Source organism: Astatotilapia calliptera, chromosome 1 (genome assembly GCF_964374335.1).
Source record: "Astatotilapia calliptera chromosome 1, fAstCal68.1, whole genome shotgun sequence".
NCBI classification, from domain to species: domain Eukaryota; kingdom Metazoa; phylum Chordata; class Actinopteri; order Cichliformes; family Cichlidae; genus Astatotilapia; species Astatotilapia calliptera.
The window spans coordinates 9428924-9454732 of record NC_137422.1 but is presented as its reverse complement, the minus strand read 5'-3'; the positions used below and the strand labels follow the sequence as shown (position 1 = coordinate 9454732).

Here is a 25809-nt window from a genome sequence, read left to right as displayed (position 1 = left end):
ACTGACTACTAACTACAATTTTCCATTGACAATGACAAAGTGAGATCTCAGACCTTAACCTCGGCTCAAAGACAAGTATGTTCCCAGGGCATGTTGTACTTTTGTCACAGTGGTTACCTTTTGTCTCAAGTCTCCCTTTTGTGATTGTGGCTGCCGTCAGCAGCAGTTATGCAATTTGAGACAATTTTATGGTTCAAGTTACAATGAATAAGTGAAATACTTTATTGTTAATATATGTGTGTGATGTAATGTATGTTGTTGGCTGGAAATACATTTACAAGGGTTACAGAATGTTTCCGGGGTGGAACCAATGTTTAGTCTGTTGTTTGGGGTGACAATATTTTCAGTTACACGCCACACTCGGTAGAGCGCAGCATGCTTTTCGTCTCTCTCTGGTGGTGGTAGAAACATGTAGACGTATGCAACGGAGTGTTCGACTATGGGAAAGAGTGACACTACAAGAAGCGTTTCATTTAACCCCTGCAAGTTAATGCGGCCAATGAGGTATGCAATTTGTATATGTTGTGATAGAAAATAAGATGTTTGTTTGTGATAGAGCGAGCGAGTTTATGGTAACCACGTGTATATGTTAGCATTTTGTGAAGGTAAATTGTAAGCATTTGTGTTGTTTAATGATGTACCTTATTGTTTATTCTCTATGAGAACAATGTACGGCGGAAATTGATTATTTTATGTTGTTGTACAGTTCTCACGGCATCGTTACGGCATCTCTGGTGGCATCGTTGGTGGCGCCCGTGTGCAATAAATGCCAGTAAATCAAGAACGCCTTGTGTTCGTTTTTCAACTTGGAGGGAGTTACAGTGAGAACTCAGTCTGCTCGGCATGAGGCGAGGAGACGAGTAGCGGTGTCGTCATCCACTGAGCAAGAAGAAATTCATCGCACGCTAGCATCAGACAGATAAGACTATGCATACGCCAGTTAACCTAAGCAGCAAACAGTTGAAGTTTACATGGACGATCCTTTAAGTGATGCATTTAAAACAAGTTAAATGTTAAGAAGTGGGTCAACTTTGACGACTGTTTAACGGAACACTGTAAGAACTGAAAGTAATCTGTGCTCTGCATATCTCCTTTCTAAGTTCATGGTTCTGTCTAATAAGATTTTTTATAGGTGAAGTCATTTTACCTATTCGTGTTATTTGGATGCTAGAAGTGTTGTAGAATTAAGTGCTGCGTCGTATGTGTTGTTGGTTTAGGAACAAAGTTCACCATATTTATACGACTCAAGATGGTGTTCATTCAGATATTTTATTAAGGTTTAAGGTGTTGTAAAATCTTGAAGGTATTATCCATTCTTGATGTTTTGGACAAGTTCACCTAAAGACAAGGTTAAGCTTGTAGCTATTAATATTTCAGGCAATTGAGCTGGTCTGTTGTTAAACCGCATGTCTGTTAAAGGTATAGCTAGAATTTATTTTGTGCCAAGTAATAAGTAAACATCGCAGAATGGATCAAACAACTGAATATGAAACTAAGAACGGCGACTTACTTGAGGATAGTAGTGCCACAAATGTACAGCAGTCATGTGAAGAAGAGCCACGAAGAAGTCAAAGACCTCGAAAGCTTACTGAAAAGGCTCAGCAACTGCATGATGATAAGTCAAAAAAACTTCAGCATCGTTTCACTACAACTTATGATAAATGGAAAGCAAACGCCAAGCAAGCTAAGAAAATGATAAAGGGAGCCCCCTCTGTTGAGGTTGTGAAGGATTTGATGTGTAAGTTAAGTTGTGCATCAGCAGATGTGAAACACGCATATGAAGATTTGCGCAAATGTGCTTCCCCAGACAGTGAGATCCGTCGTAGGGCAGACACCTGTGACGCGGTATCCAAAATAATCTTGGACAATGCAACCACTTACCTTCAGAATAAAGATAACGAAGACGTTCAGATAGAGGATTTAGTCCGGCCTGAGTCTAGTTCAGTGTTTTCATCTTCAGCTTCTCAAGGCACAAGTAAGGGCTCTCAAAGAAGTCTAAGCTCTGCAAGCAGTTCCAGCATAAAGTCACAAAAGTCAAGCCTTTCCTCCATTAAGAGACAAGAGGCCGTAGCAGAGCTAGCTGCTACACAAGCTGCACTAAAGGTCCTGCAAGAGATAGAATGTGAGCAACAAGAACTTGAAAGTCTTGAAGAAGAAATTCGAAAGAAGATTGCATTACAAGAGGAAGAAAATGTGGCAAGAAAGAAAGCACTGGAAGAGAAACGCAGACAAATAGAGCGCTTACAGACTGTTAAGGAGCTAAGTGCGGCTAAGGCACGACTCCAAGTTTATGAACAAGACATAAGCTCGGATGAGGAAATAACAGAGTTACTTCATAACCACGCAGCTCAACAACATAGATCTCCAGGAGTTGTAAGGAGTCCACGTGAGCATCCCGTGATACACCAAGCAGATAGTATCACAGTCCTCGCTGAAGCAATAGCAGAGTCTATTAATGTAAGCCGTCTCCCAACACCTGAACCATCTATCTTCATGGGTGATCCACTAAGGTATAGCGATTGGAAGATGTCATTTCAAACCCTGATAGGCAGGAAAAACATTCCAGTAGGGGAAAGAGTCTATTACCTTCGTAAATATGTTGGCGGACCTGCAAAAAAGGCCATTGAAAGCTACTTCCTATTAGGAACGGATACAGCTTACAACTCAGCATGGGACATCCTGGAAGAAAGGTTTGGAAGTTCATTTGTGATAGCTAAAGCTTTCAAGGATAAGCTTGCCGCATGGCCCAAAATCGGACCCAAAGACAGTGTTGAGCTGAGGGATTTTTCAGACTTCCTTAGAGGCTGCCAGGCTGCAATGTCCCAGATTAAGGGTCTGGAAGTATTGAACGACTGTGATGAAAATCAAAAACTTCTAACAAAACTGCCAGATTGGCTGGTGGCCAGTTGGAACAGGAAGGTGACCGAGGTAGAAGAAACTTGTAATGTGTTTCCTACTTTCAGTCAGTTCGTGGAATTCATCACAAAGGAAGCAAAAATAGCTTGCAACCCAGTGACTTCTCTTCATGCCCTGAAGTTTAATGATGGTGAAAAGGTAAAGATAACAAAGGCACGAAACATTGGTGCAAAGGTGCTTGCGAGCAACTCTGAAGAGAATGCAGAACGTAAGAAATGCACTTTTTGTGAAAGATGCAATCATGGCATACAGACATGCTGGAAGTTCAGGGAAAGACCAGTTGAGGAACGCGTTAAGTTTGTTCAGACAAGGAAGTTGTGCTTTGGATGTTTACAACCAGGACATCTCTCAAGGACCTGCAAAAGAAGGAGTCTTTGTGAGACATGTAAGGAAAAACACCCAACATGTTTACATGAAGACCGTGAAAGAGCAACCAGAAGAGAGAAAGGCAGTGATGAGCATGGGGAGAGTGTAAAAAACTCAAAATATGCTAAGTCAACGGAAGGAACAGAGAGCAAACATACTCCTGAACCATCAAATGAAGCCACGTCAAACAGAGTAGTGCAAGGTATGGACAGCATGTACTCCTCTACGGTTGTCCCAGTTTGGCTATCTACATCAAGTAACCCAGAGAATGAAATTCTTGTGTATGCACTACTTGACAACCAAAGCGATACCACATTCATTATGCAAGATAAGGCAGAAGCTCTGGAAATGAAAGGGGAGGCTGTGCAGTTAAAACTCTCCACACTTTCATCCAGAAATACAATCATCCCGAGTCAAAGGTTAGTTGGACTGCAGGTGAGAGGTTTCTATTCATCAAAGAAGATTTCTCTCCCTGTAACCTATTCAAGAGAGTTCATCCCTGCCAATCTAAGTCACATTCCTACACCAAGAACGGCAAGAGCTTGGACACACCTAGAGCATCTTGCAGAGGAGATCGCTCCATTGATTGAGTGCGATGTAGGGCTTCTCATAGGATACAACTGTCCACAGGCTTTGCTGCCCCGAGAGGTCGTCCCAGGTAAAGACAATGAGCCATTTGCTCAAAGGACAGATCTTGGATGGAGCATAGTCGGTTGTGTTAGCCCATGTGTCGACTATGGTGATGCTATAGGAAGCAGTCACAAGATTGTCATGAAGTCAGTGAAACCTCACCTCCAGACATCTAAGAAGCTCACAAACGAAGTGAAATATATATGTCGAACCCAAGTCAAGGAGTTCATTTCACCGCCAGATGTGCTGAGGATGCTTGAGTCTGACTTCAGTGAGAGAAGAGTAGAGGATGCTAATCTATCTCAGGAAGACTTGCGTTTCCTAACCATCATGGAAGAAGGAATCAAAATCAAGGCGGATGGTCACTGTGAAATGCCGCTCCCCTTCAAGAAAGATCGACCAAATCTCCCAGACAATAAGACGTGTGCAGTCCATAGGCTTCGATGTTTGAAAGGAAGATTTGAAAAGAACAAACAATATCAAAGGGACTACACGACCTTTATGAGTGAAATCATAACAAATGGGGATGCAGAAAAGGTCCCAAGAGGAGAAATTAACAACAGTCCTGTGTGGTACATTCCTCATCACGGGGTGTATCACCCACACAAGCCAGGAAAATACGGGTTGTATTCGACTGCTCAGCAAGATTTGAAGGCGTGTCACTAAATGATCACCTTCTTACCGGACCAGAATTAACGAACAGCCTGATAGGTGTTCTCTGTCGCTTTTGCAAGGGACAAGTTGCCATAATGTGCGATATCGAGCGTATGTTCCATCAGTTTCACGTCAAAGCAGAGGACCAGGACTACTTGAGATTTCTCTGGTGGGACGATGGAAACTTCCAGGCTCAACCATCAGTCTATCGCATGCGAGTGCATCTATTTGGAGCTGCCTCTTCCCCTGGTTGTGCAAACTTTGGGTTGAAACATGTTGCTGCCCAAGGACATGGTCACTACAGTGAAACGACCATTCAGTTCATTGAACGAAACTTTTACGTGGACGATGGGCTCACAAGTGTCGCAACCAAGGATGAAGCCATTAAGTTAGTAAAGGAAGCAAGGCAACTCTGCAGTGCTGGCAAACTGCGAATTCACAAATTCATTTCTAACGATCATGAGGTACTTGCATCCATTCCAGAGAGTGAACGTGCAGATTCAGTACGAAACCGCAACTTGGTTCTTGGTGAGTCCCAAATTGAGAGAGCTCTGGGAATCAAATGGTGCATTGTTGCAGACCAGTTCCATTTCAGAGTGATTGTGGATGAACGCCCACTTTCCAGAAGAGGAGTCTTATCAACTGTGGCATCCATCTATGACCCTCTCGGCTTTGTGGCACCATTTGTTCTGGTTGGAAAGCAAATACTCCAACAGATGTGTCAAGACAAGGTTGGATGGGATGAACCACTGTCAGAAGAGCTCAAACCACGGTGGGAGTCTTGGCTATTGGATTTAAGGAACCTGGCTGACATCAAAATTCAGCGCTGTTATCTCCCAGAAGGTTTTGAGAAGGTCGAAAGATATGAACTGCATCATTTCTCAGATGCGAGTGTTAAAGGGTACGGTGAATGTTCTTACTTGAGAGCAATCAGTGTTTCAAACCAAGTCCACTGCTCTCTAGTTATTGGCAAAGCCAGGGTGACTCCTACAAAGGTCACCACAGTACCCAGGCTTGAGCTATCAGCAGCAGTTATTGCCGTGCGAACGAGTGACCTGCTTAAAGGGGAGTTGGAAGTTCAAGCCAAAGAATTCTTTTGGACAGATTCGAAGGTTGTTCTTGGATACATCAACAACGAGGCTAGAAGGTTTCACATATTTGTGGCAAATCGCATTCAGCGTATCCAAGAAGGTTCCGATCCAGACCAATGGAGATATGTGACTAAGGGACTGTATACACTTGCCTTTACAACGAGGTTCAGTTGAAAAATCATTAATGATTTGGTGGGAGTGTGGCTGCCGTCAGCAGCAGTTATGCAATTTGAGACAATTTTATGGTTCAAGTTACAATGAATAAGTGAAATACTTTATTGTTAATATATGTGTGTGATGTAATGTATGTTGTTGGCTGGAAATACATTTACAAGGGTTACAGAATGTTTCCGGGGTGGAACCAATGTTTAGTCTGTTGTTTGGGGTGACAATATTTTCAGTTACACGCCACACTCGGTAGAGCGCAGCATGCTTTTCGTCTCTCTCTGGTGGTGGTAGAAACATGTAGACGTATGCAACGGAGTGTTCGACTATGGGAAAGAGTGACACTACAAGAAGCGTTTCATTTAACCCCTGCAAGTTAATGCGGCCAATGAGGTATGCAATTTGTATATGTTGTGATAGAAAATAAGATGTTTGTTTGTGATAGAGCGAGCGAGTTTATGGTAACCACGTGTATATGTTAGCATTTTGTGAAGGTAAATTGTAAGCATTTGTGTTGTTTAATGATGTACCTTATTGTTTATTCTCTATGAGAACAATGTACGGCGGAAATTGATTATTTTATGTTGTTGTACAGTTCTCACGGCATCGTTACGGCATCTCTGGTGGCATCGTTGGTGGCGCCCGTGTGCAATAAATGCCAGTAAATCAAGAACGCCTTGTGTTCGTTTTTCAACTTGGAGGGAGTTACAGTGATATTCATGGAAAGGACCTCAAGACGAAGCCAGGGTGTGAAGAATTCCCATTTTGGACAACAACGGATTTCCTTATATGGTTTGGGATAGATATCCTCAAGTAATAACAAACAACAACCACAAAAAATAAAAATAAATTTACACAATACATCTGGTGACAGTGGCCACTCACATGAGAAAAGCTGATATTTTGATTGGAAACAGTTCTTGCATAGAATTCTTTACTCCCAGTTATTTCCCTTAGGTTACTGAAATATGTTCTAAGATGTAAGTATAGATATTATCACGACCTTAGATCATTCAGACCAAAAATGGATCACTTGGTTCCTTTTTTTTGTCATTGTAATAAATTCACATATACTTAAACACTATAGAAAGAAAGTGTGTACATTATTGTACTTTATTGAGCCCCGTGGGGAAATTGCTCTCTGCATTTAACCCATTCACTCAGTGAAGCAGTGGGCAGCCATTGGGCGCCCGGGGAGCAGTGTGTATACCAATATACATCATCAGATGGTGGGTAGTAAATGCAGTAGATATTTTATATTCCAAACATGTAGGTAGCAACTTGTCTTATTAACAGTGAAGCCTATGAGGCTTACAGGATTCCTTCACAAGTCCTTTATCACTCGTTGAGACCTACAGTGCATGGCTGCTGTGAAATAAACAGAGATATGTACCTACCTGCTGGTAAGCCCTACTGGTAATCATCCCACTGACAGAATAAGACATCAGAGCAGTCATCTGAGAATTCAGCAGAGCTGGTGGAGGAGACAAGAGGATGATGCAAGACTTTTATAAGCTATACCATATATAAAGCATATGATTTCAAAACCGGAGTTGAAAGTGTTTAGATATGTCATTTAGATAATGTTTCCTTTGTTCAGAAGAGAATATATATAAATGAAGTTAGCACAAAAAGTAAGGAAATATGTTTGGTTAATAATTTTTTTGTTGTACAATACTTCCTGGCAATAATTCTTCTACTGTTGGAAATCCTGTTAATTACCCCTTAAATGGATCTATATTTGTGTAGAAAATGCATTTATGGGTTACGCCCATGAAAAACTTGCCAAATCTGTCTATGTGAAGGAGCTAATTCTACTTTTGACTCTTTTTTTTGTGTCTTTTATTGGATTGAATGATTGAAGTCTAAAGAGTTAAGACATATTAACAATTTAACAATTAATTCATTTAACAAACAGAGGCCTCAGCAGCACAAAAGCCTGGCACCTCCTTCTCATGTTGGTCACCAGTTTGGTCACGCAGTGCTGTGGGATGGTGTATTTTGCTAATACACCACGTTTATTTTTCATTAATATTTTTAATCCCCTGTTGATATTCACAGTTAACCATGTCATAGCATAGTTTTGCTACTTACTACATCGCATACTATCCCAGAGTTATATGACGGACAGTGTTTGCAGGACATTGTGACATTGTATGAGCGTGGTTAAAAAACTAAAATAAAAGAGTCCGTTATCGATCTACAAGCCCGTAGCATGAGAGATAATCTTGTGTTTTCTGGTATTCCAGAAACTGCCGGAGAGGACGCAGAGGCAACGGTGAAAAGCTTCATTAAAATCCACCTGAAGCTGCCGGAGGACACCGTAAAGAACATCAACTTCGACAGAGTACATCGCTTGGGGGGCGTGCGGTCGCGGACCGGGAGACCACGGCCTATTGTGGCCAAATTCGGTCAATTCATTTTTTTTTTTTTTTTTTTTCCTTTTTCGCCTGTCCCATTTGGTTCTTTAGCCATCAGAATTGTTGTCTGAAGACCAACAAGGATACCCAATGGATTTACTTTTCGGTCAATTCAAACAGAAGGAACAGGTGAAGAGTCGCGGCAGAGAACTGAAAGGAACGGACTTCAGCGTGAACGACCAGTTCCCCAAAGAGATCCTGGAACGACGCAAGGTCCTGTTCCCAGTTCGACGTAGCTTCATCCAGAAAGGCTCCCGTGCTGTCATCGCCGTGGACCGGCTCTACGTGGACGGACAGCTCTACCGCGACCCCGGCACCACACCGTGGTTATATTGACTGCACTCCAGATAAGAACCCGCTACACTCTTTTCTTATTCATTCACACTTTCTCTTTTAACATGGGTTTAACCTAGTAATATCAATATGATGTCATAGCAGATATAACACCGTCACCCTCCGTTATTGCTTTAATTGGAATGTTTCCGTTTCGTTTCTTTTTTGTTGTTGTCGCTCACAGTTCATGTGGTTTCTTTCTTTCTCTTGTCTTTCACTGCTGTGATCACCTACTTCCCCACTCACCTACAAACAACACCCTCTATTTCTCCATATTTTCACACCACGATCACGCAAACACATCAGCTCAACGGCAGCACATTCACAACAGCCTCACAGCACGCACAGACTTGCAGGACACATAAGCAAGCCACGCTTGTTCATATTAGTGAATATCCACACACATAGTCTGACTTATGGAGCCTCTCACCACACTTCTTTTTCTCTTTCTATTTACAAACAAGGGATGTTTCCACACTCTCTCCACCTGTCTAAACGAAACACCCAGCATACTTCATTAGACATACACACACAATTATGGGCATGCTGAGGTTTGTCACATGGAATGTAAATGGAGCTGGCTCCAGAGGAAAGAGGTTAAAGATATTTAACCAGCTTAAAAAACTACAGGCAGATGTTGTTTTATTACAAGAAACTCACAGACCTGTCACAGGTTTAAACGAACTTGAAACACCTGAGTTTCCTAACGTGTTTGCAGCCTGTTATAATTCTAGACAACGGGGAGTAGCAATTTTAATACATAAAAATGTTAATTTTACAGTACTCGATACAGTTATAGATCCAGAGGGTAGATTTCTAATTATTAAACTATCAATATTGAACAAAAAACTATGTATTGTAAGTATATACGGTCCAAATGTTGATGAACCCTCATTCTTCCACGGATTTTTTAGTGCACTCTCTGAACACCTTGATTGCACACTCATTCTTGGCGGTGACCTCAACCTTGGACTAAATGAAGACATGGATAGGCTCAACACAACAGGAACTCAGCGCAATTGGCAGTCCACAAATATAATCAAACAGTATATGAGCGACTTTGGTCTTTGCGATGCATGGCGCTCTCTTCACCCCACCAGTAAGGAATATACTTTTTTCTCGCATGTTCATCACTCTTACTCTCGTCTGGATTATTTTTTGGTCAACAGCTCACTGCTATGTGACATTTCAGACACTGAGATTCATCCTATAGCGATCATGCTCCTGTATCTTTAACACTAATGCACAAGGATAACACTACGCCAAGAAAAAACTGGAGATTTAATATATCACTACTTAAAGATGAAGACTTTATTAAATATTTTAAAAAGGAATGGACTTCATATTTAGACTTTAATGACACTCCCGGAATATCTGCTTCTGTTCTATGGGAAGCAGGGAAAGCTGTGATGAGAGGTAAAATAATTTCTTTCTCATCACACAAAAAGAAAGAAGAAAACAAAAATATTCAGGAATTAGAAAAAAACATCAAATCACTAGAAGAAGCCTACGCGTGTGACCAAGATCAGGAAACATTGAACAAAATATGCAAAACAAAACTAGAATTAAATGAAATTATTAATAAAAAAACACAATTCCTTATACAAAGACTTCGCTTGCAGAATTTTGAACACAGTAACAAATCAGGTCGATTTCTAGCTAACCAGCTAAAAATAAATAAAGAAAAAACAACTATATGTGCTGCTAAAGATTTATCGGGGAACACAATATATGATCCTGGAAGAATAAACAACATTTTTAGGCATTTCTATGAAACTTTATACTCACCACAAATAAACCCATCTAAAAATGAAATTGATCTGTTTCTTGACAACGTAACTCTTCCAAAATTACTAGACAGTCAAGCAATGGATCTGGATTCGCCACTGACGCCAAGTGAACTCCAGGAAGCCCTGATAAGTATGCCCAATAATAAGGCTCCAGGTCCAGACGGCTTCCCTGCAGAATTCTACAAATAATTCTGGATAATTTTGGCACCAGTATTCCACCGCATGTTGCAGGAAATCGAGGAAAATGGCAGACTACCACCAAATATGAATTCTGCCAACATTAGTCTCCTGCTAAAACCAGGCAAAGACCCTCTATTTCCCTCAAGCTATCGTCCAATTTCTCTTTTAAATGTAGATCTTAAAATAATCTGCAAAGCTCTCTCAAAGAGATTAGAGAAAATGACCCCCCTCTTAATTCATCCTGACCAAACTGGTTTCATAAAAGGTCGGCACTCCTCAACAAACACTCGTAGATTACTTAATTTAATAGACTACTCTTACGATAAAAACATCGAAACCATAATATTATCTCTAGATGCAGAAAAAGCATTTGACAGAGTTAACTGGAAATTTTTCGCAACTTTACACAAATTTGGTTTTGGAAACTCTTTCATAAACTGGATAAGAATATTATACAATTCCCCAACAGCTCGTATCAGAACAAATGACCAGACATCCTCCAGCTTCTATCTCCTGAGGGGCACCAGACAGGGATGCCCACTCGCCCCTTCACTGTTTGCAATTTTTATCGAACCTCTAGCAGCAGCATTTAGACAGGCTACAACAATTAAGTGCATAAAATGTAAGAACATAGAACATAAAATCAGTCTCTATGCGGATGATGTGTTGCTTTTTCTGCAAAACACACAAACCAACCTCTCGGAGGTAATTACTTTAATAAACTGGTTTTCAAGAGTTTCAGATTATTCAATTAACTGGCCAAAATCTACAGTTCTCCCCATTAACTGCTCCTTCCATAATTCTTCCTCTGCCCCACTGCAATCCGGAAATATTAAATATTTAGGTATTAATGTCTCTCCTAAGCTTTCAGACTTAACTAAATTAAACCACATCCCACTTCTAAAGAAAGTAGAAGGCGATCTGACTAGATGGAAATCTTTACCCATATCACTCATGGGAAGGGTCGCCACTATAAAAATGATGATCTTGCCAAAAATAAATTACTTATTTTTGATGATCCCTAACAAACCATCACAAGATTGGTTCAGATCTCTGGATTCATATATTTTCAAATTCCTTTGGAAAGATAAACCCCCGCGTATCAGCTTAAAAACGCTACAAAGAACCAAGGATAGAGGAGGATTAGATCTGCCTAATTTTCACCAATACTTCTTAGCCAACAGGCTTCAGTTCATCTCAGAATGGTTAAAACATACCTTCTTAGTTGAGCCCTGGCTAGATGTTGAACAGGCACTATGCAAGGATCTAGAGATTTCAGACCTACCATTTATTAGCTCAAACATCAAAAGACACGAATGCTTTAAAAGTATCAACATCAGCTTTTCTCTGACAGCATGGTGGGAGTTTCTAAAAATAACGGAGTCTTCATTAATCCCATGCAAACGTACACCTATCTGGAATAACCCTGACATATTACAAAACAATAATATGATTAATTTCCCAGAATGGAGTTGTAAAGGAATTAAATACTTAGAACATATATTAGAGGGAACAGAATTTATTCCATTTGACAGACTAGTTGCACAATATGGGATCAACAAGACAAGATTTTTAGAATATCAACAAATTAAATCCATAGTAAAAAAGAAATTTAACCTCAGTCAAGTTGAATTACAAACACCACTAAGTGCAGCACATTTTCTTACTCTTAAATCCCCCAAATTATTATCTAAAATATACAGAACACTTTCTAAATTAGATGAATCAATATCCCTTCCTATTGCAAAGTGGGAAGCAGATTTATCAGTCAGCTTAGACCAAAACTTCTGGTCTCAGATTTGCTTAAAAACCTTTAAATTAATTAAAAATCCCAGTCTGCAATTAATACAATACAAAATACTACACAGAGTGCACTATACAGGTCATCGGATGTTCAAGATGGGCTTTACATCTTCCAACAACTGCTCACACTGTCAAGGCAATACACCAGACAATTACATCCACGCTCTTTGGTTCTGTCCACCAGTGCAAAAGTTTTGGCGCAAGATATGTGAAGACTTATCAAAGTGTCTGAAATGTAACATTCCAACCTCCCCCTTAGTGTGTTTACTGGGCAGCTTAGATAATGTCACTTCAGAAAAGAATATAGCCCATATGATTTTCACTGCCCTATGCATAGCCAAGAAAACAGTCCTCATGAACTGGAAAAATAAAAATAATCTTAATTCTAACCAATATAGAAATTATCTATTAGATTACATTAGTCTTGATACAGCCTCTGCCACCACATCAGATCAATTGCTCTGGACTCCTTTTATCAGCTCCATCACCTAGTGGGGGGTCATAGTTTGGTCCCACCTTCACTGTTGTGATTGGTGTGGGGGTAGGGACAGGCTTAGGGCGTCGGGGGGTTCCCCGGAGGCATCTTCCTTGGGGGGCTCAACCCGGGGTAGCGGTCATGTCCAGTTGGGGGTTCTGTTGGCTCTCAGGTGACTGTTTCCTCGCGGCTGCGTGCAGCGGGGCTAGGGGAGGGTCTGTGCTGACGGACGTGGGTTACTGACCTGGTAGCCTGGCTGGCCCTGGGTGGGTCCGGGATGTGCGTGAGGTTCTGGGGGCGCTCCGTCTCTGGGCTGGGGCCCGGGCCGGGCCTCGGGGGCTTGGATCCTGGTTGGTGTGTTGCCGGGGTTGTGGGCGGGTGGGTGCATGGGGGCCCAGGGAGGGGTTACCTGCCCCTCCCTTCCTTCCCTCCCCATCTCCAGCTGCCTCCCTCTTCCCGCACCACCACAACCACCCACACATGCAGGGCCTTGGAGTAGGGGTATGTCACCAGGGTGCAGAGGAGGCTACCCCCCCCCCCCCCCCCCCCGTCCCCTTCTGGCTGCCTCTGTCTCAATTTTATCCCACAACTTAGACATTCACATTATTCACACTCTCATTACACATACATATAGGATCTTGGGGGTGGGCACAATCACGGAGTCCAAATTACCATCAGGGTGTACACCTCACCCCTGGCGTCGTTGCCCACCTCTCAATTTTAAATACACTTAGACACTGACGGCTATCAGGAGGGACTATGCGCTTACCTGCTGCTCCTTGGCAGGTAGCTCCATGCCCTCCTGGGTTTTAATTGCACCTTAGAACACATATGCATCAACACTACAATGAGCGGGTGGAGGGAGGTTTGGAGTCTTCTCCCACCCCCGTTCTCTGCGGCCTGCTGGAGCGGGAGGGCTAGGTGGAGTTGTCCGACTGCGGTCTGGAGTGTGGGGCCTCCCTGCTGCTACGGAGTCGGGGTGGTCTGCCTCTCCCCACCGCAGGGAAAAGGGTAACACCACCTGGGTCTGGGTGCAGTTCCCCTGTCCAGGGGCAAGGGTACCTAGACCCGGTTTGTAGAGTACGCTTGGGGAGTGTGATCGTGTGTACAGCGTCTCTTTATGTCTGTCTCCACGTTGGTTGAGTGTGGAGTGAGTGCATATGAGAGCATGAGGGGGGGAATGGATGTTTGTGTCTGTGTGTGCCTGTATGTCTGTGTCTATATGTCAGGCTGGGTACCAGACGCCACCTCTCTGGGGACACCTCAGGCCCTCCAAGGTTTGGAGGCCTATCTCCAACTACCACCACTTCCCCTGCCGGTGGCGGACTCCCTCAGGTGTCGGTGCGTTGGTGGTTCTTTGTGTCTGGGGGTGGGCGTCCAGGTACACACCGGCTCACTCCTTGGCGGCCGCTTATCGGGGCCTGGAGCCTGGGGCTCGCTCGGGCCCCTTCGGGGGTGGGGTGCCCCCGGCCTCTCGGCCTGGGGCTCGGTCACTCAGGCACAGCTGGCGGCCGGCGGAGTTCACGGGCGCGTCACTGCAACTCCCCCTGGCTTCTGCTCCGCGGCTGCTGAGTAAGCCCTCATCTGGGACTCTCCTCAGCTCTTACTGGAACAGTGGCGCGGCTGCCCCTCTGTTGGTCTTCCATGGTCTCTTGTGTTCTGGGGGCCTCTGGATGTCTGGAGTTTTGATCTCCTCCATACCTGCTTCACACCCTGGAGGACGGGGCTGTGGCCCCCCCACACTCCCTAGCAGATCGTTACATGGAGAAACCTTTGGAATACAAGCGCGCTGATCCACACAGGTATGCACACGGGTGTTCACTGCTCGTAGACCCAAATTACACCTTTCTTGGCTGCTACTTCGAAGCACATCTGTCCTGCGTGCTGCACAACAACATTGAATATTTAGTATTTACTGCTGTTTACACTTAGCTAGATTAATGCGATGGTGTTGTGTTTAGTATGTTGCTTTGTTTTTGTTTTTTTTGTCTTTTTTTTGCTTGTTTCTATTCTTCTCTCAACAAGTGATCCAGGAGATTTTTATTTTTTTTCTCCCCCCCTTTCTCACTGTCCCTCTCCCCTTCTGTTTTTCCTTTCCTTCCTCTTTCTTTCTCCCTTTCCTATCTCTCACTCATGTCTGTCCCGTCGGTAACATCTGAAAATAAAATATAATAAATAATAAAAACAAAGATCGACCAAATGGACCAATACGGCAATGCCACGATGATCCATTTGGCAAAGTAAATCCATTGGGCATCCTTGTTGGTCTTCAGACAACAATTCTGATGGCTAAAGAACCAAATGGGACAGGCGAAAAAAAACAAAAAAAACAACCTCTTTTGAAGTACAGTGGTCCCTTTCAGGCATTAACATTTTCACACTTTTCTCTCTTGTTGAAACACTCTCAAAGTTCAAACCTTCGTAGAAAAACTGTCCAGTTTTGTAGAATGAAATCAAAGATCAAACCCTGTTTTCAGGTCCAGAACATGGGAATAGAGCAGCTGTGAGAGAATTTAAGATTAATGAATCAATGAAGTGGAGGAAGCAAGAAGAATAAGTTGAGTAAAGTTAGACTTATCTGACTGTTTTGTTTCGCTTAATGCCTCTTAAAATGTGCATTATGGTCCTGAAAATACGGTAACTTCTACCTTCCTTTAGTATGTCCAGAAGTCCAACTTTTTTGAGATAGTTAGCATCTTCCTCTGCCTTGTTTGTTGAGGAGAAAACTTACAAACATACAGTACAGCACTTCAGAGTCACACTGTTAGCGATCAAAGATTTATGTAAATTTGACAAGCTGAACGCATTCTGTACTGTACAGGAGACACAGCATGGAGGACCTTGACTGATAATGGTCTACATCCAATCAGGACGCAGAACACAATGCACTGCAAAAAAATAAAGAAAAAAAAAGAAAAGAAAGGAAAGCATGCAAAATTGCATGCACAAAAATCAGCGAAACTGCGAAGCGGCGAAAGGTAAACTGCCTTATAGCGAGGGTCCATTGTACTCTTAACTTTTAAGCCAATGCTTTGAGATTTGATAGTGAAGACAAAAACCTTATTTCACATTTGGATCACAGATGGTTAGTTTTTAAGAACCCTGTTTTGGACATAATCCATATGTGGCCTGTTCTTAAGCCATAATTACAGCAAAGTAATTTTAGCAAAAATAACTTTAGCATTTTCAGGAAGAGAACTGATGTCACTAGAGCATGATATCTGTTCTTTAGGACTTTAGGACTCATGGGGAGCAGGGTGTGTGTGTGTGTGTGTTGGGAGAGTGACATTTATAGTGCATTGAGAAAGTATTGACAGCACTTCGCTTGTTCCACATTTTTTCACGTTACAGCCTTATTCCAAAATTGATTGATTAAATTCATTTTTCATCTCCAAACTACACACAATACAAAATAATGACAAGGGAAAAAGGTTTGCTTTACATTCTTGTACATTTATTAAAAATAAAAACACAAAATATTAATATTAATGACAAAAATATATAACACTTTTCTGGTGTCTAGCTTTACTCTAGAATCATTAAATGACACATGTGTGAACATGATAAAACCCAGTTTAATGACTGCATTAATGCATTGCTCAAAGCCACATCCAATGTGGAACTAAAATAAGAGATTTGAATTATCAATTTGCAGTTCACACACTGAATAATCATATCCTTGCTGCATACAGCTACATGTGTTACAATTAAGAGCTACCAATAGCACCAATTAGTCAACCTTTAAGTCACCTCATCCAAAATAATTAACTTCACTGTCAGTGAGGCTGCAGTTCCAACCAGTATGCTGGAGGACATTGGTTGGAATAGAAGCATTTCAATTAATGTTTGTAATTTATTTTAGTAGTATTGTCCTAATATTGCTGGTCCTTTTCACCAAGTCCCCCTGAATGGAAAGACTTAAATGATGTCTTGGTAGTCACAGTCCAGTTTAGGGTTAAAATTACTGGCTGGCCTATTTATATGTTTTAATTCTAAATTACATTCTATTGTTAAGTTTGACTTTTGAAAAAATGAGTCATATAGAATATGTATCTCATTAACTTTTCATAAAAAAGAAACAGAAGGAGAATCAGTCTGTATGCATCTGTATTTCTTCATTCATTCAACATCAAAATACATTTTGGAGGAACTCTATTAAACTCCCTCTCATTAATTACCATTTTGCTGGAGTGGGTTCACTAGTTGAGTTCATTTCTACTTAAGAGGATTTTAAAGTACACTGTAATTAAAATTCACTCTGCCTCATTCCTTTTAAATGGCTGGAATGGTGCAGACAAAGTGCCCCAATGTATCTCATGCACTATTTCAGTATTTAGAAAAAAAACAAAAAAAAAACAAAACAAAGCAATTATGCTGAAACACAAGCATTATATAGCATATGATATGTGTGCCACAGAATACCATACCATACCATACCAACTTTATTTCTAAAGCACTTTAACATAAAACCAGGGTTTCACAAAGTGCTGTACATGTTAATAGCATACGTAAAGAAAATTAAAATGAGATACGATAAAATAAATAGATACAATAAATTAAAACATGTTAAAACAAATTGAGTCAACCCCTCTAATCAATGCCAAAGGCTTCAGCGAATAAATATGTTTTAAGAAGACTTTTAAATTCAGAGACAGAAGAGGCCTGCCTAACATGCAAGGGCAGATCAGAATATAAAAATCCTCTGTTATTTTGTATGGATTCTGTTTAGGAAGTTCATTTTATTTCTGTCCAAACAGAATAATTACATTTAAGACAAACATGGGAAAACCCATGAATACACTAGATGCCAGTTACTAGTGTGAAATATTTTGTGTTGGTGCTCTACCTGTTGTATAACGCGCTCAATACATTTTATTTCTTTTAAGCAGGGTCTTTGCTGTGTTTTAAATTATATTCAACAAACAAGCACAGAGTCTAATTATGTTGGGGAGAGGTATTTTGTAGCCTGAAAATGACCTCAGAGTTTCATACAAACAGTGCTAACTGAAACAAATTACCAAATTGATTTAACAAAGTGAACTACTTTAGAAATTGCTAAATAGCAGTTGCCATAGAAACAACACCAGTTACCTCCAAGTTAATACAAAAACGATGTTTTATAATTATTTATCATTTAATAATACATGATGATTATTGTGTCACAACTCTAAGAAAAAAATAACACTGAATAATACTTCTTGCTGTTGTTTTAGTTCAATGTGTAACCACCAACACATTAGTCAAGGCCTTGCATATCTATAATATAGTAGTTTTTGTGTAAGATTTAATTTTTAATGAATAAACTGCGCTTTTTGTCAATCGTTGTACATTCAGCAATACCTAATGACAAAGTAAAAGCATTGCCATTTCCCAGAGTCCAGACTGCCTGTAACAGGGCAGCCCTTAGCGGCTGGAGAAACAGTGAGATGGACCAAGGCAAGTGTAATGGAACAAAAAAGTATTTATTTCCTATACAGCTCTCCTTACAACAATTAACTCGTCGAGCTTCTTCACAGTACAAACTCCCCCTCTAATGACAACTGGCAGCCTTAAATATGTTTAGCTGTCACAGACTTAACCATTATTCCACTCTCAGGTAAATTCTTAAATCCCAACCTTCCACCACAGTATACAATATATCAATTAGAATAAATAAATACATAAATACATTTCACATTTACATATTAATAAATATTTCACACTTTAATGTTACACCAAACCCAATATTATAAAAACCCAGAAACCCAAGCACAAAAAGATCCGCCACACTCTCTTTACCAATGGTCTCTCCCAGAACCTTTAAATGGTGTCTGGACCCCCAGGGAAACATTTGCCCAAACACCTTGAAGAGGACATAGGCAAGAAAGGTAATTAATCATTATCTTAAACACTTATTTGCACCACTTTTATCCCTAGATTTCACACACACATTTGCATTAGTTTTTCTTACTGGTAAACCTTAATCACAATCTCAATCACCATTCTTTTCTCCTGACAGACAACCACCACATTCCTTGATGAGGAGCAGCTGTGCAGGATCTGAAATAAGGCTACCAACTGATTTTAAAATTCCCAATAAATAGTCAATAAATATTTAAACTTCTTGTGTGCAAAACCATGCTTAAAGTGCTTGATAAAGTGCTTTTAATAAAGTGAAAGATGTGCTCTAAAGTGCTATACAGATAATATAAACAAATTTAGTAAGGGAGTCCTCTTCCTTACACTGTCTGTCATAACTTTTTCTCACAACTGGCGTCCAAACCCTCAGTGCCCCTATTCATGGAGCACTGCTCTAATCTTTGCTAAGGACCTTGAAGTTCTGCTGCAGTGGCTGTTTCAGTCATCTCCCTGACTTTCTTACCAAGTTTGGCCAAAGGGTCAACACTGATTTCTAGCATTTAGTGAGGACAGTGTCCTCATTGGAATTTGTAAATGGCTTTACAATCACACACTGATCTTCAAGAATCTACAAAGAACTTCCTTTGCATATCTGATGCAAAACAGTGTCAGAGTAATCAGGGTTTATGCACACACTCACAAAAGTTTACCCATACAACCCAAAAAATCTGTTTGCTTTCAAAAAATTCACTATGTACAACTGAGTGGAAAAATTAAGGGAATATCATCAAAGTCTGACATCTGTGACAGAAATCTTAGAGGTCACAGCACGGTATTTATACCAGTTTAATAAACTGAAATGTAGACAAGGTAACACATATTGCATGTTGAAAGTAATGTTTTTGTAGTGCCTGAGTGAATTTTCATTCAATTGGCATTGAGAGAAGTACATAAAAAGTACAAAAGAACATGTAGAAGACCTGATTGATTCTTCTGACATTAACTGGTGATTTTTCTTTTGTTAACAATGAATACTCAATACAGCATTTAGAAAAAAACAAATAAGAGTGCAAACAAGTATGTTAGTGTGAAAGTGTGGATGGGGAAAAAGGACCAAATGAAAGGGGTAGTGCAGGTTCAGCAACTGAAATGCTGAAACAGTATAATAGTTTGACTGCACATAGCAATCTTGGCACCTTTACACAAAGACCCCAATACGGTGGGTGCCTTGAGGTTAAGCGCCTCTCCAACTTATTTTGTTCTCCTATCACGTGGTGCACAGCAAGTGCAGGCCATTACAGCAAACAATAACAGGGAATTGGGTTCTGCCAAACACAGGAGCACAGAAGCAAGGTGAAAATAGAGATAAAGACATAAATAATACATGTATTTATATTTATTGCCCAATAATAAGGCATTAAAGCATATCCTTCTTGTACTGGTGCAACAGATTAAAGATATCAATTAAGGACATTCTTACAATTTTTACATTATGTTTTCCCTACTTGAATAGTATAAAAGTCGCTACTTATGCTAATCTTTATACTATTCCTGGGTAACTCAGCAGACAGTGAGATGTTTTCATGTCGTGTTGCATTCATCCAGTTAGATAATCTGCAGGTTATCTTTATTACCTGAAGGAGTAGAGTTCAGTACTAATGGCACCCTGAGCAATTCTTATCTCAGAGAAAGAAGAAACTCAGAATTTTCTTTTCCAAGCACTATTTTAGTTGGTTTGCTGTTAAGTGTTATATCTCTTGTTGGACTCTTCAGGTGCATTAATATTACTATCCCATATTTGTAAATTAGCTAACAAAGTGATTTAATGGAAGGAGCAGGCACTGAAGCTTGAGTATACTACTTATATATACACTGTGCCTGAATTAACGGTACTATGTTCAGGACTAGCTTAAGGTAGCTGGGGCACAGTTTCAAATTAACCTACTTTGGGGGTAAACCTCACTGGAACAAAGTGTAGCTAATCTGGAGTCAGTATGACATTAATTTTAAGTAGGAGTGTTTGTATGTGATGTAGAACAGTACCACCATTATATACATTAGACTCTACTAACAAAAAGAAAGTGTATTTTGGTCTTTGAGATTGATTATTTATAATATCAATTGGTAAATTTTGACTGTCAACTTTGACACTTCATTTCTGGCAGGTCTTTCCTTTTTTTTCTTTAATTGCACATTAACATTAGATGTTGCTTTACTGCACACTGTCAAAAATCTATACAATCAAAACACAAAGGTTAAAATAGGATATCTTTTTTTTTATTTTTTATAGGATATCTTATCAGTGCAGTTTGCTGTATCCAGACTCCAACTATTCTGCTCCCAGGCATCTCCTGTCAGTTCAGACAGATGCACCAGTGAGGCTATTCATTGACCGGGAGCCCAGGAGAAGCTTCATTGAAATCCAACACATCAACCATGCCTGGAAGGCATTTCTTCACCTTCTCCAAGAGCTTTTCGTTTTGCTGATAGGAGAGGCACCAACATTCACCTTAGAAACAATGGAAAGTACTGCAGACATCCAAATGGTGTTTCATTAAATTTACAATGGAAATAAAATTATTATAAATATTGGAATTTTAGTTCTACATTCTTGACAGATATTCAAGAACCTTCAGCAAACATAGATACCTCGCTCATTACCATGCTTCAAATATTGACTAAAAAAATAAAGGTTTAAGCTATTGCCATTAATAATTAAATCAAAGTTATAAGATAAACACCAATAATAATTTTATCTTGTCTGCATATTTTATGTAATGTAAGTTAATATGTAATCCACTGATTGTTGTAGCAGCAATTCAGAACAGCAAGTCCCGCATATATGCTTGGTTACTACTTCTTACAATGAGACATACTTAGAGATAACCAGTGTTTTTTTGGCCTCAGCTCATGGCATAGGAGACATTTTGGACACATCATGTTATATTAGAAGACCATTGGGATACATTATTTGGGGAACAAGTATGATATTGGCCTGAGAGCTAAAGACCAATTAGAAATAGAACAAGACATACGCAAACCTCCCTATGTAAACTTCAAAAACAGGATAAATTACAATGCTGTCGACTTTAAGTTACAGCGTGTAACTTAAAGTCACTTATAATAAACTCAAATAAACTCTCAGACAATGTGAGAATGTTCTAAAACTGGTTATCAGGGGAAAGTGTGATTTGTAGAACACTTGAGCCTAAGATAAGTTGGTATAATGTTATCTTATGACCACCTGTTCTTGTTATGTTGGTGGCTTAATAGTCTGTATGGGGGAGGGGTCACATGTCTAATCTGCAAACAACAAGTAATTGTGACAACACCATGAATATAAAGGCACATTTTGGGCTTCAATGGAGGTGAGACAGAGTAAGGGCTGGAGGTAGAGAACATGTCCCATGCTCCGAAAATAAACTTGACCTGACCGTTCATAAAACATGGGCATGGACTTCAGCAGGCACAAACGGGTCCACTCCTTTCTCTTTAGAGAACAGGTGGAATCTGTCTCCACCTTTAGGTTTCTGGGCACCCACATCACCGGTCTGGAGGAAGAATAACCTGGACAAGAAGCTGCTGCTGGCCTTCTACCGCTCCTTAGTGGAGAGGGTGCTCTTCTACTGCCTGGGTGTTTGATACCCAGGGGCCACTACTGAGAACAGTCTCGTCTCGTTTGGCTCTCAGCGAAGGCGGTCGCACTTTTTCTCCTCTCCTCCTTACCCTTATCTTCCCTGCTTAGCCTCTGTGTCCTTGTCTTGTCTCGTGTGCATTACTTTCCCTGGAACAGTCTCTCACTGTCGTTCTCCAAAACCTAAAAGAGAACTATGGATTTGATCAACTGGTCTCTGAATGCTATTGACACCCTTTTCTCAACGAGAAGTCTGGGCTCGGGAGAGCCCGAGTGCCCTGGAGGGACTTTCCCTGCCGGATACACGATGGACGGGTGGCAGAACTGGAGGGTCATGTGCCTGGCGGGACTGTCGATCGAGGACGCTGAAGTTATCTACCTATTCGGAACCATGATAACAGGGTTCTTGCTGATCGGAGCTGGCTTGGCCCTGGTTTATCGGAGAAATAAGAGAGCGGAACCGGCTCTTCAGACCCCTCCCCCAAGGCTGCCCGCTGGAATCGAAGCAATGGGACGAGGTGCGACCTCTCACAACGAACGCAGCATGGTTAACCCTTTAAGACCTACCATAGAACCATGCTGTGGAGCCATTTTTGGGAGCATTTCAAGTTGCTTTACATCAATACAACCATTATAACCCAGATTTTAATAATATGTATGCATGAAGTGCATAGTAATTACATAAATTGCAAAAAAGTGCAATAAACTACAAAAAAAATTTTTAAATCGTTTTTGTTTTTTTAACATATATTTCTAGTTAGAGAAATTTAAGAGGCTTATCCCTCAAAACTGTAAATACAAAAAAGTTGCACAAAATAGTTTCCCACCACAGGAAATTTATTTTGAGTGTCTTCATACTTTTATTTTTGAAATACACCAATTTTTATATACTGCAGGAAAAACGAAAATAAATATTATAATGCAAATTTGCAAAAAAGCAGCATGTGCATCAAAATAAACTATTTCCAGCAGTGCAATATGAGTCCTAAGCATCCCACAAACGACACAGAAAGTCATAAAGTCAAAGATAACTTTTAAAAACACAATTATAGGCTCATGAGGCCCTGATGGTAAAAAAAACAACAACACTACATTTCTGCGAAAACGACGTCACTTCCGGTTTCGGGCAGGTATGGCGGACATGTGAAAGTTCGCGCTGACGTCTATTCCAACATAGGAAGTGTTATGAACAGCTGATCAGATCGGCAAAGCGTGTTTCTGGAATATTATGTTTGTGTTGCTGCAAGTGGTTTTTATGCAGTTTTTGCAAAGCTATATGTGGAAGGAAACTGTGACCTAGGACAAGCTGATGGCATAAGATGTAAGTACAACTCCTCCGGTTTCATATGCAAAAAAAATTTTTGCGCTAGCTTACGTGGTTGCAGAGCTACCGGGATTTAAAAATCGTTACGCAAAACAGAGCGTGCCCGCTCCGATCGGCTTTAAAGGGTTAACACCTTGGAGACGCTTACAGCTGCTGTGAAGGCTCAAAACAACACCATTGAGCGTATGGGGGGATACATCAGAGAGAGGCCTGCTCAAAATGAGACCCTTGAGCGACAGTTGGATCACATCGCGGAACGGCTCACTGCATGTTGTGAGGTCTCAGAATCAAAAGAATGACAACACCACGGAACAGAAGTTTGATACCATCATGGGGAGGCTCGCAGCTCTCCAACGGGAGATTGAGAGACCAGCGTCAGAGTGTTAAAGAGCAGCTTGAAATTCTCCTGGGCTGCTCGCATGAAAAATCAGCAAAATCAACATCGTAATGCGGACACCACCACGGCACCAGCTGCAGGCCCAAGGCTGGAGCCAAACAATCACTCCCTGATAATGACTGTGTGATGACTATTCTTCCCATCCCATGCAAGGCCACCTGGATTACCTTAGGTTCTTATGCCAGTCACCTATCGTCTACTGTCAGAAATCTTGGAGTAGTGCTGGACAGTTCCCTCAAATTGGATAAGCAAGTGGCTGCAGTGGTAAAAACCAGCTTCTACCAACTACGCCAAATTTCGAAGGCAATGCCTTACCTACGACACAAGGACCTTGAAAGGCTCATTCATGCTTTTATAACCTCTAGACTGGACTATTGTAATTCTCTTTACTTAGGCCTCCAACTCTCCCTCATCCAACGCCTACAATTAGTCCAGAATGCCGCAGCACGCCTTTTAAGCGGCACTAGAAGACAGGATCATATCACTCCTATTCTAGCTAACCTCCACTGGCTTCCTGTCAAAAACCGTATTGTTTTTAAAATTCTTCTATACACTTTTAAAATCTTAAATAACTTGGCACCCAGTTATTTGATTGACCTTCTTAATTTATATATCCCTACAAGGGCACTCAGATCCTCTAATCAGGGGCTCATAATACAACCAATGTCTCGACTAAAGACGAAGGGGGATCGTGCCTTTGCTTTTGCTGCACCAAAACTCTGGAACAGCCTGCCGGTTGATGTCCGTGCGTCGGAAACTATTCAATCTTTCAAATCACGGTTAAAAACCCAGTTGTTTAAGCTCGCCTTTCAAACTACTTAGCTTAATTTCTTCCCGGTTCGTGCTTGTTGCAATATTACCATCCTATAACTGTATTTCTTTGTTGTTAATTGTTTTCTTTTGCTGTAAACCTGCAAGTATGGCTCGTCTGTGAAGCACTTTGTTGTACCTGTGACTTTTAAATGTGCTATAGAAATAAAATTGAAATTGAAATTGGATTGGCTGGAGGACTGTGTACTTAGCCTGATAGGGCGAAGGACAGGTCTCTTTTTTTCCTCTTGTACCTTCCCGTTGTTATGTACATTTCAGTGTTTTTCTGCAATGCTACCGATCTCCGACTTGTAACCCCTTGTGATGTCTGTGTTATGTGTCTGAGGTCGGGGGGGGGGGGGGTGTCCCATTCCACTGCAGGGCAACCTGCTTGTGACAAATAAAGCTTTGATTGATTGATTGATTGATTGATTGAACAGGAAGGCTGTGCAGAGGGTAATTAACACCGCCCCAAAAATCAGGGGTCCCTCTGCCAACCCTGGAGCCCATCCCGAGATCTTCCTGTCTCAGGAAATCCAGGGCCATAATAGGTCACCCCTTGCACACCACCCACCATCTGTTTGACCCGCTGCCCTGTCATCAGCACCTCAGGTCAACCAAGTCCCACACCTCCAGACTCACTAACAGCTTCTTCCCCTTGGCCTTGTCAAACTGTTAACCCTCATCACTCCATGGACACCCTCATATGGACTCTATTTAGACCAAGCCCTCCAAGCACTTTGCTCTCCAGTGTTTGCCTATTTATTCTTGATGTCCTTACTATATATATATATATTTTTTTTTTTTTTACTTTTGGAGCACACAAATTTTGTTGTACATGCACAATGTACAATGACAATATAGAGCAATTCTATTCTATTCCTATGTTAACACTGAAAGGCAATGTACTATTGTTGAAACTACAGCGACAGCGATTGTCTGTTTATCCATCTATTCGCTTCCGCTTATCCTTTCAGGGTCGC

The 25809-nt window shown here is 41.0% G+C and overlaps 1 long non-coding RNA gene across 1 annotated transcript; it reads left to right on the top strand.

Moving 5' to 3' along the window:
- Positions 1 to 375: 375 nt before the first annotated feature.
- Positions 376 to 781, top strand: LOC145428923 (uncharacterized). The gene is made up of 2 exons (XR_013909276.1): positions 376 to 504; positions 707 to 781. It is a non-coding gene; the product is annotated as an uncharacterized LOC145428923 (long non-coding RNA).
- Positions 782 to 25809: the final 25028 nt, after the last annotated feature.